Here is a 17788-nt window from a genome sequence, read left to right on the forward strand (position 1 = left end):
GTCTTTGAGTGTTCTCCTCGCATGTATCAGACGGACGCAGTTAAAATCGCTTTTGTCCTGTCCTTGTTGACCAGTCCAGCCTGGGCGTGAGCAGCCGCTGGGTGGCGCACTCGCCTAAGGACTACCTATGCCACTTTTCGCAAGAAGTTCGAAGCAGTTTTTGACCACCTGCATGCGGGGCGCGCGGCGGGCAATTGTCTCATGCGTCTCACCCAGGGAAATCGAAGCGTGGATGAGTATGGTCTTGAGTTCAGACCCCTCGCGGCCAAGAGCAGATGGACCTCTCCTGCCCTCCTCACCTGTTTCTGCAACGGGCTGAACCCCCGGATCCAGGACGAGCTCACGTACAGGGGTGAGGATGGGGACTTTGACCGGTTTGTAGAGACCGCCATCGCCATTGACAACCTTGGCAGGAGTCGACAACCCCGGGAAGACCAGACCCTCCCCCCGGGGGCCGGCCCAGAGGAGGACCGGCTCAGGAGAGAAGAAGGGAGACGGTGCCTGGTGGGGAAACTGTGTCTCTATTGTGGGTCCCAGGAGCATCTCCGTGCCGCATGCCCAGTGTGACCACCTCAAGGGACCTCCACAGACACGAAGGCAAGTCCAGGGGGTCACCGGGGACAGTTGCGGTTGCCAGTGAGTATTTCCTGGGGGGCAAGCCGGGTGCAGGCAAGTGCCCTCATAGATTCCGGAGCAGCGGGCTGTTTTATGGATGTGGGCTTTGCCAAAGCGCACCATGTCCCTCTTAAAACTTGTGAAGTCACCCTGAGCGTGAGAGCCCTGGATTGTCAACCCTTGGGAACTGGGGTGGTTGATACCCGGACTGTACCTCTCCTGCTCGAAACAGGAGCTTGTCACCACGAGAGACTCACCTTCTTTCTGCTCCGAGCTCCAGACACCCCAATCATTTTAGGTTACCCCTGGTTGGCACATCATGACCCAGTCTTCAGATGGAGTACCAATGAGCTGGTTTCTTGGGGAGGGTCCTGTCACTCGTCTTGCCTCACCCTTCCTTGTCGGGCCACGTCGGTAGAAGGGGTAGAGGGCCTTCCTCCACCGGTCATACCCCTGGACTAGGAGGATCTACGAGAGGTCTTCAGTAAGGTCCGCGCCACCGAACTGCCTCCTCACCGGTCCTGGGACTGTGCTATCAACCTCTTACCAGGTACCACACCACCTCGGGGTCGGGTGTATCCCCTTTCGTTGCCGGAATAACGGGCCATGCAGGAGTACATCAGGGAGGCCCTCGAAGCTGGTATGATCCCGCCATCGACGTCACCGGCGGCGGCAGGGTTCTTCTTTATCGGTAAGAAGGAGGGGGGCTGAGGCTGTACATAGATTACCGGGGGTTGAACGCCATAACCATCAAATACCCACACCCATTACTGTTGATCACCTCGGCCCTGGAAGGTATTCATGGGTCGACCTGGTTTACTAAATTAAACCTCCACAGTGCGTATAACCTTATTCGGATCCGTGAGGGGGATGAATGGAAGATGGCCTTCTCCACTACACAAGGTCACTATGAGTACAGGGTCATGCCTTTTGGTCTAGCTAACGCCCCCTTGGTTTTCCAGGCCTTTCTGAACCATGTGTTGGGCGATTTCCTTCATCACTGCGTCATCGTCTACCTTGATGATATACTGATCTACTCAAGGACCTGAGAGCAGCATATCCAGCAGGTCCGGGCGGTCCTCAGGCGGCTCCTACAACATCGACTGTATGTCAAGGCAGAGAAGTGCGAGTTCCACCAACGCCAAATCTCCTTCCTGGGCTACGTCCTGAGCCAGGAGGGAGTCTCCATGGACCCCAGGAAGGTGGGTGCAGTGACCTCCTGGCTTTGACCCACCACGGTAAGGGCGCTCCAGTGCTTCCTTGGGTTTGCCAATTTCTATCGTCGATTCATACGAAATTTTAGCAGAGTAGCCGCACCCCTTACCGCACTAATGGCTAGCAAGGACCAAAGACTCCCTTGGGGGGCGGAGGCGGAGAAGGCTTTCCAGGATTTAAAGAAACGGTTCACCTCCGCCTCAGTGCTGAAACAGCCGGACCCTTCCTTGTCGTTTGTGGTGGAGGTCGACGCCTCCTCGGTAGGGGTGCGTGCAGTCCTGTCCCAGAGGCAAGGGGACCCTCCGAAGTTGTACCCCTGTGCATTCTTCTCCAGGAAGATGACCCCTGCCGAACGTAATTATGACATTGGGAACCGGGAACTCCTTGCTATCAAGCCCACGCTTGAGGAGTGGCGTCACTGGCTGGAGGGTGTGGTCCATCCCTTTGTGGTACTCACGGACCACCGAAACCTTGAATACCTTGAGACCGCAAAAAGATTGAACTCCCGTCAGGCCCGATGGGCCCTGTTCTTCACCCGTCTTCACTTTACTGTTTCCTATCGACCAGGTACCAAGAATGGGAAAGCCGATGCTTTATCGCAGATTCATGACCCAGAACCGATGCCCACCAACCCAGAGGAGATCCTACCTCAGGGATGTGTGGTGGGCCCGGTCCACTGGCAACTCCTCCAGGACATCCAAGAAGCCCAGGACAGAGAGCCAGAACCGCCCGGGAGACCAGCAGGCCGTATGTATGTACCCATTTCCTTCCGCACAGCAGTGATGAAATGGGCCCATGAGGCTCCGGAGGTGGGGCATCCCGGGATCTGACGTACCCTCTCCCTTGTACAAGGATGGTTATGGTGGCCTTCACTATCTGATGATGTCAGGGACTTCGTCCAGGCCTGCACCACCTGCGCTCAGACCAGGACCGTACCCGAAAAGGCGGCTGGTCTCTTACAACCCTTGCCTACGCCGACCCGACCCTGGACCCATGTGGCGCTGGACTTCCTAGTGGACCTACCGGTCTCAGAGGGTAAGACCGTGATCCTCTCTGTCATAGATCGTTTCTCCAAGGCCTGTAGACTGGTGCCCCTTCCGAAGCTGCCTACAGCTCTCCAGGTATCAGAGATCCTGTTCGAACAAGTATTTAAACTATACGGACTCCCCGAAGACATTGTTTCAGATCGAGGGCCCCAGTTCACCTCTGGGGTATGGAAGGCCTTTTGGGGCCGGCTCGGGGTAACGGTCAGCCTTACATCTGGATACCACCCCCAGGCCAACGGCCAAGCAGAATGCTTACAGCAGGATGTGTCAAGGTTTCTCCGAGCCTACTGTTCTCAAAGACCGCACCAATGGGCTCGCTACCTGGCCTGGGCAGAGCATGCCCACAACTCCGCGCCTCATACATCCACAGGTATGTCGCCCTTCCAGTGTGTGTCCTGTTCAGGCCGTGGAAACGTGGCACAATGAGAGCGCCCGCGTATGGAGGACGGTCCGGTCCCACCTGCTCCGCAGTGCGGAACGCCACAAGCGTCAGGCGGACCGGCACCGGCGTACCCTTTTGTTCATGCCTGGGCAAAGAGTTTGGCTCTCCACCCAAGACCTTAACCTGAAGGTCCCCTCAAAGAAACTCGGGGCCCGCTACATCGGCCCCTTCAAGATAGTGCGTCGCGTCACACCGGTTACTTACTGCCTTCAGTTGCCTCCTGACCTCCGAGTGCACCCTACGTTCCATGTCTTCCTCCTGAAACCAGTAGGGGTGTCCTTGCATCAGCCACCAGTAGACACCACACCACCGCCTGCGCTACCCCTCGCAGGGGACAATATCTATAAGGTCCGGGCCCTGCTGAACTCTCGTCGACGGAGAGGTCGGCTGCAATATCTGGTGGACTGGGAGGGGTACGGCCGCGAGGAGTGTTCCTGGGTAGCCGCTTCGGACATCCTGGACCCCGACCTGATTGCCGCCTACCACAGGGACCACCCAGAGTGCCCGGCCCCGCGCCCCCGGGGGTGTCCTCCTTCTCGGCCCAGGGTGTCCGGGGCCGCCCGTGGGGGGGGGGAGGTACTGTCACGTCCCCCACAGCTGGCACATCGGCGACACCTGCCGTTTCCTAATGGGAACGGCAATAAAGAGGGAAGCCGAGGAAGCCCAGATGCGGAACCTTGTTTTGCCTCCTTGTTTCCCTTTGAGCCGTGCTTTAGCGAACCTACTCCAACATCGACCTTTTTGCCTGTGTATTCCCGACCACGTTCTTTGCCTAGCCTTTTGTACTACGTTTGCTGATCGCCTGACCCACGCCTGTCCCTCGACTTTGCTTTTTGGATTCTGATTCGGCTTCATTAAACTTGGGTGTACGAGAACTCTGCACTTGAGTCCGTCCTTGCTACGCACAACCATGACACAGAAACAGTTCAGACATGTTGTTTGTGTTAGGCAAGATAAAAATACATCAAAATGTGGTCATGTATGCAATACCACATTAGGCATCTTTTGTTTGCCATCTTTTCATCGAAGGACAGATTACAATAATGTGGAACCTTGCAGATTGTGCCTCTGATCAGAATCAGCTGTGGTGATGTGGAGAAGAGGTAAGGATTATGTGTCTTATGTGTGGGGCCTTGCGCATGTGCACATATTTGTGGGTATATGTGGCGTGCTGCGCTCAACTTTCAGTCATGCACAGGATGTCTACATGCATGTTGTAAATCACCAGCTGCAGGATCCTAAGGCCAAACACAGACGAGATTAGGGGATGTGGCATGTGTGCGCTGCCCGACACACATGCACAGCATCATATTTGACAGTCATCCTAACAGCGATAGTGTGATCCTGGGTGTGTCTGTCCTGTGTTTTGTTACTCGCATGTAGAGCTGAAGTCGCTTTAAATCAGAGAATAATTTCACTGTACACAGTAGCCGGTATGAAGGACTATCCATATCACAGTGACCACACCAGATATCATGTTACCATGGGAGCTGTCGACCTCAGAGGGCTCAGTTTCGTATGGGTGGGGTAAACTGACCCACCCAGCCGGGAAGCTGAGCACTCACCGCACATACTCCTCCACTGGTCACTCATGTCATGTAGCTGTGGTTTCCAGGGCCTGGACAGTGTCTCTATCCCTCAGGAGGTCTCTGCCGGAGGGCCTGGCTTCCCTGTCCTGTCACACCCCAGGCTCTGCATATGTGGGTCACATCCCCAGTGTGGTTTCAGGCTCAAATGGATACTTGCATGTCTAATTTCTGTTTGAGCTCAGTAGGTTGTGCAGTCTGGGTTGCGCATCTTAACAGTTGCTAAAAAGCATTTAATTTTTAATTAAACATCTCTCAGAACGGAACTGAAACGTATCTGGCAGACTGAAAATAAGCGAGTGCGAATGAGCATGTGAGCATTTCTTCATGGATGCTGTATGTTTGTGGTCCTTTAATATACGATCAGAATGATTTCTGAGTGTGAGCGTATGTGTTTTCAGGGCAACTGAGGAACATGATCAGCGTTAATCTCTACGACCTACAATTATTATTAGAAACAGGTGAAATCATTATAGATGAGCAGCAATAGGTGTACAGCACACACACATGCACACGTGCTCACACACACATCATCTGAAACCACTTGTCCCATGCAGGGTCGCAGGGAGCCTAACCCAGCAACACAGGGTGTAAGGCTGGAGGGGGAGGGGACACACCCAGGACGGGATGCCAGTCCATCACAAGGCACCCCCAGCAGGACTCAAACCCCAGACCCACTGGAGAGCAGGACCCAGTCAAACCCACTACGCCACCTATCACTTCAGAAAGGCCACTTTGTTAATGTTTCCAGAGAAGCGCCTTTCTTGTATAGGATTATATGAAGCAGCGGCTAAATTTAGCAGAGCTGTTTAACTATTCATTTCTTTCCAACTGAAGGATAGTAAACATGGACTACCATGTGGTGCTACCAAGAGGAATATCATAGTTGGTCTAGTTCTGAAGGTCGCTGGGTGAATTCCTTTTAATGTCTTAAATAGCATCACTCAACTGACATGAAAATGTAGACTGTAAATGTATCAATGACATAAAATTCCATCATTTGCAAATGGACTTCTGCCCTTCCATTGTAAATTCAACTCACATCAGTAGTTACTGGGCTGTGGAAGACAGCTTACACAATCCTATGGAAGATGGACTATAGAGGACGGTACTGAGAATGGACTGGGCTGTGGAAGATGGATTGTGGAGCACAGTGTGAAGAACTGACAATGGACAGGGTTGAGAAAAGTCTGTGCTGATGAAGATGGACAGTGGAGGACAGTGTAGAGTATGGGCTGTGGGCAGTGTGGATGATGGACAGTGGAGGACAGTGCTGACAACGGACTGGACTCTGAAACATGGATTGTGGAGTACAGTTTGAAGAACTGACTGTGGACAGTGTGGAGAATGAAGTGCGGAGGCCATTGCTGTGAATGGGCCGTGCTGTGGAACATGGATTTGTAGAGGAGAGTATGGAGAACTTACTGTGGAGGACAGTGCTGAGAGCGGACTGTGTAGGTTCCTGATAGCTCCTTTGCTGTGTGGATACATTGGACTGGACATGCGTTGCCTGCAGACACAGTGCTCCAATTACACGAAATGCTTTGTGCTGCTATTTTTAGGCTTCACTCATTGTGTGCAGATGTGAGGGGGCTCTCTGTGCCCCCCCTTGCTCCACCATCTTCCCATGTTAATCTGCTCGCGAGCAAGATCATTTAAGAAATCAATAACCAATAAAAAACAAAATCAAGGGAACGCCATAAGTCTTCATATTAATGAGGTATTTTGAGCTGCCTGAGGAGGTCTTTATTAGTTCACCTTGGCTGTTAACATGTCTGTAATGGAATTAGAGCAGAGCTGTCAAAGAACGAAGGGGATTAGCTAGCTCCCCAACAGAAAAACACAGAACACATTAAAGACGCACTGAGGAGACAGGCAAGTGCGCGGCTTTATTGATCGCAGCTGCACCAGCGCAGAGACTTTTCGAGTTAACTCAGCGGGTCGATGGACAGATCAAAGGCTGATGTCATGCCAGCCGCTCTGCCAAGGGAGACGTTTCTGTCAGTTCTGCATCGATGCCGGACAGAGCGCTGTCAGTCGGAGAGACAATGAAGGCCCTGCTCTCTATTAAGTTGCATCACATCCAATGACGTTCAGGCAAAGCCTTTCAGAGGTGATGAAAGAAGTGAGTGTGGGGGCCCCAGGCTGAGCTCCTCTCTGCAGCCCTACCAGCGCTGATGGTGAAGATGAAACCCATCCACCACATTCAGTCCCTTCTGCATCTCCTGGGGTCCAAATCTGTGATGGACAAGGTGTGTACCACCGTGGGACATGCTGAAGCTGCTTCTCAATCAAAATAATCAAGAAGATAATCAAATGAAGGATTTAATGTAAAATATAATTATTGGTTTGAATTTATAAGGGGCAACAAAACAAGAGTAAATGATGCAATTAAGGCTGCAAGGAGAAAACCTGATAAATTAAAGATGAGTTTTAGGGTAAACATCATTAGAGTTGCTATAGGGATGAGAGTGTAGGCGTTCTGTTTGTACTTAAACAGCTGAATTGCTAATAGTCTTCTCTACAGTGAGGTGCTCCCTGACAGGGAGACTTGCCAAGCAGCTCAGCAGCACATGCTTGATAAATATTTAATGGCCCCTAAGAGGCACTGGCATCCTCCTGTGACTCTCTGTGCATCAGTGTTGATTCGGGACTGGAGCTGATTCCAGTCTCCTCTTAGCAAACGCACCACCAGTTCCATGATTCGGTTGAAAACAAAAGCATCTCGGTGGGGTGTAGGGTTGGGAGTGCCACTGGGAGTTTATCTGCAAACTCTTCCCACACACACAGCCTGCCAATTTTCCCCATACCATTCAGGATGTTCATCCTGTGCTTTCATGCAGCGGAGAGCTGTATTTTGGGGAGCTCTCAGAGTCAGCTGGGATATAGGAGGTCAACCCTGTATGTAAGACCCAGTCTGTGGAATGGGGTCTCCATTGTCCAGCTCATGGTTTTGTTGATGTGATGCATTAAACTGAACACGCTGCCTGGTTATAGCATGAATTCTGATCTTTATAATCAGATGTGTAGAGATCCCTTGATGTACTAAATTAATTTGTTCCTGAAAGAGGTGTGGATATTGAAATTTAAGATATTGAAAGCTTGTTTTCCATTATTTTCTATTGGAGAAATAATAATGCGTTCCCAGCCCATCCAAAAACAACAAACCCATTTTCCCGGACATTACTAAAACACCATAAAACACCTATATAGAGTAACTATCCACTCATGCTTTCAGCACAATATAAAACACTTACACTTGCATTTACATTTCTTAATATACCAGGCGCTTTTCTCCAAAGCAGTGTACATCTTAGAAAACAATGTAAAAGTGCATTACACCTGTTCATTTTGCTGTTCTACTTCCAGACTTTGCTTGGAAAACCCAGGACAGTTTTCTGCAGTTACTGCTGCGGGGTCAATTCCCAGTTTTTTTTTAATTGTTCAGTTCTCTGCAGGGTGAACACTAAACCAAGCAGGGATCCACTGAGCCACTGAGCATGTTGGATTTGTTCTGAACAACTTTCCAAAACTGCTCAGTGCTGCCAAAATGCGCATACGTACCAAAAAACTATCGGCTAAACTTCTCCTGCTAATTGCTCTGCTCTGTCTGCAATCAATGGGGGTGCGGTGGTGCAGTGGGTTTGACCAGGTCCTGCTCTTCGGTGGGCCTAGGGTTTGAGTCCCACTTGGGGTGCCTTTGATGGACTGGCATCCCAACCTGGGTGTGTCCCCTCCCCCTCCAGCTTCATGCCCTGTGTTGTCAGGTTAGGCTCCTGCTCCCCGCAACCCTGCATGGGACAAGCGGTTTCAGACAATGCGTGTGTTTGTGTGTCTGCAATCATTCAATTAAATAACACACTGAAACAGAAAGATTGAATGCAGCCACACCAACTACAGTTCATTACTATACTTTTGCTTCCCTCGAGAAACAAGTGACTTTAACATTTTTTGGACATGCTTTGGATAAATTTCATTATACTGATTTTTTATCCAATAAATCAAAATTTTGGTATAAAAAATAGCCATTATACCAAAATTTTCAGTAAAGAGAGTTCATAAATTGAGGGATGGCTGTATGTAGGTAAAACTTGAATTCTTGAACTGTGCCAATGGCCAGACTATCATGCTGAACTTTTGAATAAGTCATTCACTTAAAATAATTAAAAGAATAAAGCGGACAAAGTTGTTCAACCTAACCAGCTGCTGCTATAGCCTTGTGAAACGGTAAAATTCTTGAGATGTGTGTTGGTGTCTCCCTGGAGAGCTGGATAAGTGCAAACAAACTGGGGGTCCTGTGTGTCCATGTAAAGCCCACTGCTGAAGTCCAGTCCAGGAGCACAAGGGTCTTGACCGAGGCGTTGGCTACAAGCCCTCCAGGCCTGGAGGAGGAGGGGCAGACTGGCACGAATGGAATGCGGCACATCAGAGATTGGGACATGCTGACCCCGAGACCACCCTGTGCCATGAATAACCATGCAAGTTGGAGACGGCAGCTGGAGGTGTGTCAACAATCCAAGCAGGCTGGGGCTTGCCCCCCCATCCCAGGACCCCTATGTCCAGTGAAATGGAAATCCCTAACAGGTGCCCACTGAAGAGTTGCCTGCACTCTTGGAGAAGCTACAAGTACAAGAACCCCAGACACAAGTTCACCTGCAATTACAACACTCTATAACTGAACATTGGTAATTACATTGACTGAGTGCAATTACTTATGAATAACAGGCAGCAGCAGAGGACAGCAGTATATTATATATACTTAAATTACAGACAAACTATTCCTCATAGAAGTCATATGAAATAGCTGGTTGTTTTGGAAAGTGCCACAACAGGTAACGTTGCTCCCTTATGGTGCCTGGGCTGTTTGGGAATAGGTTCAAATCCAGCATGTTGGTGTTTTGTTGTAACTATGACTGAAAATGGGTGTAAGGTTCTTATAACTTCACTAACTCTTACTGTAAAGGTACATAGCAACACTTTTCATTTGTTCATTTAGCTGATGCTTTTCTCCAAAGCAACTCACAGTGGTCAGATACCTACAATTACTTTCTCATTTATACAGCTGGATAATTTTACTGCAGCAATTTAGGGCAAGTACATTGCTCATGCATACTACAGCGGGGGGGGAAGGGCTGGCGTTGAATCTGCAACCTTTGGGTTCAAATCCAGCAGCTGTAATACACTAGTACCGTAGCCCTTTACTTTGTTGTAATATAAAGCTGCAACTGTAAAGGCTTCTTAATGCACTCAAAATATGGCTTCGTTCAAATAGTGATCTGACCATCAGAACTCTATATGCACTCATAAGTCACTGCCTTTATGGGGGACAGTCTGTAGAGTAGTGGGTAGGAATACTGGACCGTGTGCTGAAGGTTTCTGGTTCAGCTAGTGCAATATTCCCTTTATCAATGCTCTTACTGTGAGCTGCTCTGCTCTAAATACTCTGCCGGATAAATAAGAGAAAAGTGTGATCTGAAGGATGAAATTAATACATCGATGTTGGGGTGGCGTGGTGGTACAGCAGTGAGATGCTGTCGACGATGGGCAGTGGATGTTGATTCAGTCCTTGCTTAGGCTGTGTTTGCTTTGGTTTCCTCACAAAGGCATGTGTTTTTAGGTGAACCTGTGACTCTAAATTGTCAGCATACATACATATCTGATATTGTCTTGCTTTGCTGTATAACTGGTTCAATGACTGTTGGTAGTGCATCTAGCATTGTAAGTCACCTTGGATAAAGCTGTCAGCAAAACACTACATACACTGCTTCGCTTCAGAGAAAACGATCTGTTAAATGAATAAAGAAAAGGACACAATATTGTACGTTTTTTAGTTACAACACTATCAATATCAAAGCAGTTACGCAAAAGCATGGTGTAAGTGAAAGACTGCACTAAGTGTAATTGAATTAGACCAATGACTGGAGCCATTTCATTTCACCCCCACAGTCCAATAGATTTATAATGCAGCTGGATGCTCAAGGATTCAAGGATGATTGATGATTGGAATGGTGAGGTCAGCAATTGCTTTACTGCTTGCTGTAAAACCCTACCGGAGGGGCGATAGACTAACGTGCAGCATCGAAATAAATCAGAAAGTGGCAATTCGATCCTGCTACTGTCGAGCCTAAGTGACCATAGCTGCTTTCCCTGCTGGCCAGTACTGCTCCTGAAAGAAGGGGGGGAGGTGCACGTAAACATAATTTATGATCCCGAGAGCTTTTAAAAAGCAAAACAAAACAGGTGGTCATGTTTCCCGCATCAATTTTTCATCATTTCTTTTTCATGAGGTCATGGAGCGGTGCTCTGTTGGTAGGCTGCTAGATGCTCAGACTGAGGACAAACAAACGTGGCTGGGGGTGGCGGAGGAAGCGTAAAGAAAAGCAAAAGAGCCACTGCGGAATGATGTGTGATGAAACACTGGAAAAACAGGAAGAACTCACAAATGCCAAAGAGCTTTGGACCCACAGTGGAGGGCCTGGTTCGAATTGCTTGGAAAAACTCCCATGTCCCCCACACCAACAAGGGGTTTGAGTAGCGAGAAACGAGCGTGATGGAGGGATGATGCAGCAGCTGGAGGACCAACTCACAGCACTGGAGCTGTTTATGTTTACTTCCCATCTGCCTAATTTGCATCATAAGTTCCACTGTAAGATTAAAGTGCAGTTTATTATTAATTTACAAAATCTTATTTCCGAACTAAAGATAAGATGGGCAGTCGTATTACAAGAATCAGGGTTTCTCTGAAGAAAAATTCCCTCGAGCTGTAAATACACACTCGTCTGGAAGTATATATCTTTCTGTGTCTTTATATTACTGCTTGGGGCTGATTTGTATTCTGCCTGGCAGAAATCAAGTGCGCACGTTTGGAAACTTTAAATGGAATCACTGGTGGAGAATTTGATCAATGACCAGCAGGGGGTTCAAAAACACAGGAGGAATGTACTTTACCATGGTCTGGCACATGGCCTCACAGTAATGTCCCAAACTATATAAATGACTAATAGAGTGAAATATATAATTTTCACTGAGAGCTGAGAGAATCAGGCACCTTGGTGTTATCCTCAGCTAAACCTTGGACACATACTGCCTTTCAGATTGTAGAGCTATGTTGTTACTTAATTTTAATCAGATTTTTCAGACTTTAGAACCACAAAATGGTTTTTCTCCCCTGAGTGAATTTAATTTGTTTTGCAAACAGTAAAAGACTGCATGTGTAATGAAGGAACAAAAATTAAATGAAAGTTGTTTTTTTTTTTTGCAAACAGTGTATTATTGATCTGTAGACATTTGTTATTTTAAATGACATCACTATCATTGTAAGAAAGCATACCATAACATTAATTCTCCATCCATCCATCCATCCATCCAATTTCAGTAAATGCTTGCCTTCAGCAGGTTCACAGTGAACCGGAGCCTATCCTGGAAGCATTGGGCGCAAGGCTGAGTGGGGGCATTCTCCTTGGACAGGATGCCAGTCCATCCCAGCGTAGCCACATATGAACACACTCACTCACCCATTCATAAACTATGAGTAATTTAGTGTCATCAGTTTATCTGAAATACATATCTTCGGTCTGTGTGAGGAAGCCAGAGCAACATTTAATTTTCCTGAATGAGAAATGTCATCTTGGAAGAAGGGAAGCCAAGGAGTTGTTATAACGAACCCAATCACGGGTGCGTTTATTAGAATCAGATCCAAAGGGGCAGGCAAAAACAGTTGTTGATGACAAGTATGGGTCAGGAGATGCGCAGACGTTGTTCTGTAGGACAAGGCAAGGGACATAGTCGGGGAAGCACAGCGAAAGTCAGAAGCCAGGAAACAGGAACAAGGGAGAGGGACGAAGGAGAGTAGAAGTTGGTAAGCACACTAGAGTTGCGGTTTCTTGAGATGAGGTTCCGCAAACAGGTGTGCAGGCACGTCCCCTTTATACCGTGCCTCCCTGATCAGAGGCAGATGTGGGTGTCAGGCGGGAGGCAGTGGGCATGACAATATATGTGAAAACACTGTGTAAATCTATATGAAACAATAAGCCATTTTATTGATGCATTGGTAAAATGGTTATTTTAATATTAGTAGTAATTACAATGAGGGGGTGCAGTAGTGCAGTGGGTTTGGATCTGGGGCTCAAGTCCTGCTTGGGGTGCCTTGCGACAGATGGGAGTCCCGTCCTGGGTGTGTCCCCTCCCCCTCCGACCCTGTGCCCTGTGCTGCCAGGCTAGGCTTCGGTTCGCTGCGACCCCGCTTGGGACAAACGGTTTCAACCAATGTGTTTCTGTGTGTGTGTGTGTGTGTGTGTGTGTGTGTGTATACTAATTACAACAGTTATTGACTCAGTTTTTGAGCTTGATAATTTACACTGAACCAGTTTAGGGTAAATACCTCCTGTAAGGGTATTACAGTAGCAACAAAGATCTAAACCACAAGGGAAGGGCTCTAAAGCCTTAGTCACCCACCACTCTGAGACACATGTATCAGTTTGTTAATTCAAAGCATCATACGATGGAAGAACTTCACTGAAGTAATTCAGTTTAAATAATGTGTCCAGCAGCACAACCACAGTGCCAGTTCTTGGACTGAACCTTAACCCATTTTGTAGTATGTCCTATCTCACTCAGGAAGTGGTTGCCTTATGAAAGGAAAATCTTGGAGTAGAAACTTGACGATTTTGCAGCTGATGGTAGGGTACTGTGGGAGATGGGCATTGGTTGCAATGGTAATGAGTCCAGGGACCACAAGAGCAGCCTAAAGAGACCACCATTGTACGGGTCCACCAGAGGGTCACCTTCACTGCTTTCCACAGTCGAGTTGGACTACATTTCCCTGACTGCTACATCCTTGTCCCTCTGTCTCAGGTATGTGGCATCATTACTTAAGGGGTGTCAAGAGCAAAGCCAATGAATACATCTGACATACATACCTATGGTAGACCCTTGAGGTGAAAAATGACCAAGGACCGTGTTGTCTCAAGGTGTCAAAGGGTCAATGATTGCAGTGGGAATGAAGACAGTAAAGCACAGTAAGGACCCAGGAGGAAGAGGTGAACAACAGGGAGCCTTGTGGGAGTTAATCTCATGGGGAGCAGGAGGACTCACCAAGGTGTGAAGAGTTTATAGAGGGCCAGGATTAGAAGACAGGTCTGCATCACAATAGAGGTGCAAAGTGGGAGCCCAGCAGGCCTGAAATGGCCCAAGAAAGAGACAAAGCCTGGGGAATTTGGCAGCCCATTGGACTGAGGGATGCCTGCTGAGGGCTGATTGTGTGAGGTCATTCAAGCAGAACAGATAATGAAGAGGTTAGAGTATAAGTGTAAGAGCCTAGATGGGTATTTAAGTTTATTTGGTTCAATAAAACCCTGAATTATTAGAAACTAAGTTAGAGGGCAAGTCACCCTAACCTACAAAAAGGTTCAAATTCCTTCGACTTTTGTTGAACTCATACCCATAATTATATTACACGAAACCAGGAGGCAATATATTTGAAAAACCACAAAAGGTTGCGAGGGGAAGACTCGATGGAAGACTTGGGAGTTTAATGTCTGGTGTTACAATATGTACCAAAAGGGGGAAAATAAATATAGCTACCACTTAACAAGTCCATAGGACTAATGATGGTGTTTCCAGCTGTCATTAGTCTGGGCGCAGGGTAATATAATAGCTTTTACAAGAAAACAACACAAGACTGCAGGAGTGGCTGTGAGTGTGTCCAACAAAAGCACGGCCCGCACTAAAGGGGGAAGGGTCAATGGGAAGGATCTCTGGAAAAGAATAAAAGCCTTTTGTTATTGGACACACCTGGGTCACTATGAGTTTCCAAATGTTTATCACTAATGACAGCTATTAGCATCACTCAATACCAGTATTTAATTTATCCAAATAAACTTTTTAGCCATTTAAACCACTGGTTGTTGTACTGGAGCATTTCGATAAGTAACTCAAGCACAGAAAATAGGGCCCCTCCAGGGACAAGAAGTGATGGTTTTTAAGTCCTTGTTTTTAACTGCTGCTCTGCTTTCTGCCTGTTATATGGTGTCACTTTCCTTACTTTTCCCCTCAAACCTTTTAGTATTTCGATGCAAATGCTTTATACATATAAAACCAAAGAGGCAGTTAGCATGAATACTTTAGTGAACCTGATTTATTAATGGACAGATTGCTGACTCAGGTGTAACACGTGCGCTGCAATATTGCTAAAAGCAATCATATTCTCGCTATCTAGTGGTATGTTCAGGCGTGTTAGTGCTACATTCAATCATTTATGATTTTAACACTTTTATAGCTTCAGCTTGACAAGTCCAGAAGGTAACCTCTGAAATGCAGAGACTGCAGTTCTCTACTTCAAAAGAAGTTTGTACACTCATCCCTTATAACATGGGCTCTTGTATCGTGAAAAATGGCGACAAGAACTTATGAAAATATATACATTTTTTATACAAACGGACTTATTACTCAGTACAGTAGCATTTTTGCCCACTGCATAGTCATTTTACTACCAAGGCTGGTATTTTATTCAGTACTATGGGATCACTCCTTGTATCTGACATTTTGAAACATTGATGTAGACTTGGTGTCTCAAACCCAAAAGGTTATTGTCCCTTCAATAGTGTCAGCTGGACCTTTTCTTGCTAAGCTTAGTCAATAGATGGGCAACTCATTTTTCAGGGTAGCCAAGGGTATGAATGAGACTGAGGAGTACATTTTGCTATACCATGCAGAAGTAAATTTTTGTTTACTGAGTTGCACGTTTTGCTGAAGAAAAGTGTTTGTCAACGAATAACTGTAAATCTAAATGGAAATTAAGATTCTTAATCCAAAATGAAAAAACACATTGCTTCATTTACATTTTCATTTACATTTATTTATTTAGCAGACGCTTTTCTCCAAAGCGACTTACAGTACAATGGATACTATGTAGTGTTACCAGTCCACACACCCACACTTATTTACCAAGGTGACGTACACGGCTAGATACACTACTTACAATGGGTCACTCATCCATACAACAATGTTTCAGCAATGTTATTGCAAATATGTACATTTTGATTGCCCAGTTACAACTGCCTTCGATGAAATTACTTTGACATACTGCTGCTAAGTTTCCAGAGTAAGATAACTGGGCCCATTAAAGATGGATCAGGTGAAGGTACAATGATACATCTGTAGATGGAGCCAACATCTGGGTGTTGCGACAGAGATCCATTTTCATTTAAGCTTTTAGCCCAGTCATAGCACAACTATGCTTAAAAACTTTAAGGGGATCCTTTTAATTTCTTTTCCCTTCCAGGAAACCTTGTGTACATACATGTTTCATATTTCTGAAGGCAACTATTTGTAATGTTCTTTGATGTGAAACTTTGATGCTTGACACACCTGTGCAGGTCTAGAATAAACACAGCCGTTGAATTCAAGGACACCAATTAATGACATCATGTACCAAGAAGGCCAACTGGGTCACAGCCTGGTGGCAGCAGGATATGTAAATGAAGCTTTTGTCTGGGTACTTCTTTACTGACATCATTGCGAAGGTGTGTAGACCAGCTGGCCCAGAGCCAGAGTAGTGGTTACACCTCAGATCCCACCACGGAGGAAAAAGTAGGTATTTTTCTCTAGACAAACCTGATGGCCTCAACCAGTGTGAGATCAAAGTGGAAAGTGAAGCAGCAGTATGCCTGCCCATAATTTACCTGTCCTGTATAGGTTGATGTTTCCTAAAAAGTGTTCCACAAAGGCTTAATGACTCATTAAGCATGAGGCACTGTGCTAAGTGAACCTCTCCGATGGGGGTTTCCAGAATCTTTTAGCACAGAAAATTTAGAAAGGCTGGAAATAATTTTAAGATGTGATCACTACAGCTTCTGGAATTGCTTTGAGGTCTTCAGATAATGAAAGGCTTAAAGTTTTAGACAATTTTTTAATGAACAAAAAAGCAAGACTTAAAAAGCAGTAAATGGTTTTTACTCCTAATGAGAGAAACTAATTATGACACCGAAACAACACTAAGTTATATAGATTTTAAGAGAACAGTATACAAAGACTGGAAAAAATGACAGGATGTTTAGGTTACAAGAGTAGTGCAGTTAAGGAAATATATTTAAATACAACAGATACAGTACAAACTGACAAATTTATCATTTCTGGGTTTTAATTATTCCTGGGTGTGTCCCCTCCCCCTCCGGCCTTACGCCCTGTGTTACCGGGTAGGCTCCGGTTCCCCGCGACCCCGTATGGGACAAGCGGTTCTGAAGATGTGTGTGTGTGTGCGTGGGTTTTAATTATTCCGTAACAAGAACAGAAATAGATTTGACAAGTTGTTCTGGAATAGCGAAGGTTCATCTCAGTGATGGACAAATAATGTACATTGAGTTTATAAACTGCTCAGAACGAACATGACTGTCAATCTGGTTCAGCTCATCATGGTGTCTCAAGTGTCAGATGGTATACTTTTTCCCTGAAGCCTGTAATGCCAACAAGAATCAAATAGCAAAGTGCTGGATCCAACTGGTTTCAGGGTCCAGCTTACAAGGAGGAGCAGCACTATGGTGCAGTGGGTAGCACTGATGCCTCAGAGTGCCACAACTGTATTTTTGAGCATAGGTTTGAATACTGCTCAGTCTGTGTTTGCATGTTTCCACTGTGTCTGCATTGGTTTCTTCCCACAATTCAAGGACGTGTAGAAGAAGGCAACAGTAAATCACTTACGTATCCTCTCTTATCTCGAAAAGCATGTAGGTAGTCTCATCAGTTGAATTTGCCTCAAGGGTACTTACCATCACCTGACCCTTATGAACTGAACAGCTGCTTGGTGAGATTGGTTGAGAACTGGAAATGAAGAAGTTAGGCAAGTTTAGAAGCTTAGGAGCATTGTGTAAGACAAGAGGAATTTCCCT

The 17788-nt window shown here is 46.6% G+C and overlaps 1 protein-coding gene across 2 annotated transcripts in view; it reads right to left on the reverse strand.

Moving 5' to 3' along the window:
- The window catches only part of LOC108919546 (adhesion G protein-coupled receptor G3), a 72096-nt gene that overhangs the window by 14184 nt on the left and 40124 nt on the right, over positions 1-17788 (reverse strand). The window contains exon 6 of one of the 2 annotated variants that reach the window (XM_018727576.2): positions 6330-6414. The exons of the other annotated variant lie outside the window; for it this stretch is intronic. The gene's annotated coding sequence lies outside the window, so the exon portion shown is untranslated. The remainder of the gene's footprint in view (positions 1-6329; positions 6415-17788) is intronic. 2 annotated transcript variants of the gene reach the window in all.

This window comes from Scleropages formosus, chromosome 15, assembly GCF_900964775.1.
Source record: "Scleropages formosus chromosome 15, fSclFor1.1, whole genome shotgun sequence".
Classification (NCBI taxonomy): Eukaryota; Metazoa; Chordata; class Actinopteri; order Osteoglossiformes; family Osteoglossidae; genus Scleropages; species Scleropages formosus.